The 3,555-nt window shown below is 37.2% G+C and overlaps 1 protein-coding gene across 5 annotated transcripts in view; it reads left to right on the plus strand.

The window, feature by feature from the left end:
• GSTCD (glutathione S-transferase C-terminal domain containing) overlaps positions 1–3,555 on the plus strand; it is a 148,365-nt gene that overhangs the window by 40,806 nt on the left and 104,004 nt on the right. The gene's annotated exons all lie outside the window — the stretch shown is intronic.

The raw sequence follows: 3,555 nt of genomic DNA on the forward strand, positions 1-3,555 counted from the left end.
ACTGCTAATTTTTAATGATACCATAATATTTCACTAAGTACGCTGAGTATGTTTTGCTTGATTATCTGCAGTTGAATATAAAGTTCCTCTCAACTATCACAGTACAGATAGCACTACAATGAAAACATCCTACAGATAGCTTTTCCTATTGTTTGAATCATTTACCGGAAGTGAGTTGATAGAATCAAAGGATGTGAACATTTTTGTTGCTTATGATACATATTGTTAATAGATGTCCAAAAGGGTTTTAACTAGTTTATGTTAACCATCAGCAATGTTCGGGAGTCCCTGGTTCATTTCCACCTTCACTGGCATTAATTCATCAATTTTTTTTTTTGTAATTTTTACAGGCTGATGGGGATAACTTGTTTCATTTTGTGTTATTTTATCATGACAGGGTTGAATATATGCATTTGTTTTACTTAATACCTGTTGTCAATTTTCTTGTCAACCTGAACAAGCTCTTTAATAAAATAAATATATTAATCTTTATTTGCTAAAGATAGTTCTCTCAGGATATTGTTTGCCTTTTTAATTTTAATTAGCAACATGTTTTTCTTGAAGCTGAGAAATGCCACAGGTTTTGTGTTTTAGTTCCATTTTGTATACAGAACCCTAGTAGAAGTGGGCAGTTTCTATAGGTTCTTAAGAGTGTGACAGTCTCAGGCTAAACAATAGCTTAGAACCTGTAAGCTGCAGAAGTCACCTAGCAATGTGAGATCAGAAATCTGACATTTTTTAAGCTGCAAGTTATTTTATTTTTTAATTTATTCTACCTTAACTATTTAGCAAAGTCTTTTTGAAATGCCAGCCTGTCTCCATTGTCCTGATGATAGCCCTAGTAAGTTTTAGTTTTGTTTGTGTTTGTTGAGAGACAATAACATACCCCTAGAAGGCAGCGTGAAGGTGGTGGTGGTAGTTCAAGTGAACCCCATTTGAAAGGTGAAGTTTGAAGCGCCTATTATCTCTTACTCCTGGAGGCTTAAACTATAGCAGTTGTTTTAGTTTGAGTAAAGAGGGAGAGTCCCTTGCCAGCTTCTGTCTCCCTCAAATAGACTGAGCTCGTTGAGGGCACGAGGCAGGTATTCGTGTTTGTAACTCTTACGCCTAGCTGAATGACCAGCACAAAGACAGAGCTGTAAGGAATACTTGAGGGAAATAATGAATTGTGGGGAGGAAACACTAGGAGAGGCAGTTGGAGTTGAAAATATATTACTGAATCTGACCACTGAGTGTCCTCAGAGGAAGAAAATGATGAATTAAAATTCTAAGATCTGATTTTTAAAATGTTTCTGAAAGTAACAGCAATGTCTGCAAACATTTATCTGGACTCAGAACAGAAATGGAGTTTTTTTCATCAGTACTCATGTTTTTTAATGGAATGGTTAGTGAAATGAAATACGTTAATTCATCAAAACCAGTGTTTTGAGAGAACTCAGTCTTACAAATGTGTCCCCAACCAACAGAGTGTCTTAATTTTTGCACGTCCTCCTCAGTAGGCCATCTCACTGGGCCTGGGAAGCAGTGCTGAGATAGGAAACCTATGTGTTCTCTACCTTCACACTATGAAGGAGACTGGTTCAGCAAACTGTATTAATGCAACCTAGTAACTTAGTTAATAGCACAAGCATTTTGCTAATATTTGAAAAAAGAAAAAAAAAAGAAGAAAAGTAAAAGTAAAAAAAAAGGAAACAAGGGAGAATTCAGGTACAAAATTACAGTGAATCCTGTCAGCGAGGGCTGCCTCAAAAGATAATAGCCTCCTATTATGAAACTTGGAGAATCTGCTTCAGCAGCAGGGTCTCCTATGTGGAAGCCCATAGGAGAAGATAATTCCAATAAATAAATCTATACTGTTCTGTAATAAATGCCTTCTAGAACTTTCTTTTTAAGGAAATCAGATTTAAAAGCATTATTTTTTCTTAATCCCTTATTTTATGTGAGACTTTGATCTTACCAGCTAGGTTTTGCCAACTATATTCCATTTTAGGAACATAATTTCTGTGGTTGTTAAGGGATTACTGAATTGGAAAGACTGAAGCAGTAGGTATTGTAAAAGACCAGAAAGGAAGGATATTGATTTTTTAGTTGGAAAAGATTTCAACCAGGTCAAGCAGATCTTGAATTTGGCCTTGAAACAGAGTCAACTTTAGATTAAAAGAAAGAAGAATGTAAAGGATTTTAGTGAGAGGCAACAGCATTAACAAGACTAGGGGATAGGTGTGGAAAGGGAATTTCAAGTGAATGTCAGATAACTAGTTTTGTGAAGTAATGCCAGCTGTGGATTGATTGGTAAGGTGGGATCAGCGCATTGAGAATCTTTAATGTCATGATCTATGCTTTTTTGTTTTTCTATAACAAAGACCAAGTTTTGTAGGGGTTTTTGTGAGTGTGGCAGGCAGGGAGGGGCTGAGGTGTTAAGGATATTGTTTTCTTTTGATTTCAAAAACATTTTCCATTGTTTCAGAACTCTTCATAAGGATCGATGACAACTAACCATTTTATATATACCTTTATGCATATACCTGTTCTTTCCTAAAAAATGAACTTTCAGGACAGAACAGAGGCATTGGTACTGATACAATCTGTTAATTTTCTGACCCTAAGAGCCACTCTAGAATACGAGTAACAGAGACCAGTCAGTTCTTCTCTATTAAAATAGCAGAACAGATCACCTTTCCTTGAGAGAAGACGATAGTAAATTTACTGTATTTATTGACTATAAAGCAGTGTTCGTCTGACTTCTTGATTCTGCAGACTTTGATTTGACTCTGCTTGTTCTCTTTCACCAACGGGCTGCAGCCTTTTTTATGGACCTCTCCTTGACCACTATTCTGTTCAGAATATAACACAAACCTGGTATTTTAGTACAGTTTACTGCTAGCTGGTTTATTTTGTCATTTGCTTCTGGAATTTAGCAATGTGGGCATACACCATGGAAAGAAACCTGACCAAGGAGAAAATTCTACCTGTTACTTTTGTCAAGGGTTCATTAGCCTCTGTGTGTAACTGAAATCCAAGTCACCTTTTGTGTCTGTGTGCTTTGTCACCCTCAATTAAACCTGCTTGAATTTGAAAATTCTATTTCTGGAATTGCTCTTTATTTGCACATTACTGACAGACCTCATTTACTCATGTCAGGGAGGAACTGGGTAGTACTGGCTACCCCCTGGCCTCACTCTCCCCGGGGGAGAAAATTCCCCAGAGGTTCTGAGTAAGACAGCAACACGTTCTTTTGCTTTGTTGTCAGATTGGAAATGTCTTTGCCTTCAGTCCCTGAGGCCAGATTTCAGGTGTTTTCCCAAAGGAACTTCTCATATGGAAAATAGTCTGTCCTCCCCTGAATAATTTTTATCACCTAATAAATGATTCAGATTGATCCTGTCAGCACTAAGGTGGGCAGCTGACTGAAAGGAGCATGTGAGTGGCAGCTCATAGCAATAGGTTCTGTTTTCGGCCATCAAGCTGAGATCCTAGATAAACGAGTTCTAACTCACTTAGGTTCCCCTCACCTGCTTTTTAAGGATATTCTTAGCATTTACTTATACCATGCCA

Source organism: Ursus maritimus, unplaced genomic scaffold, assembly GCF_017311325.1.
Source record: "Ursus maritimus isolate PB19 unplaced genomic scaffold, ASM1731132v1 scaffold_11, whole genome shotgun sequence".
NCBI lineage: Eukaryota > Metazoa > Chordata > Mammalia > Carnivora > Ursidae > Ursus > Ursus maritimus.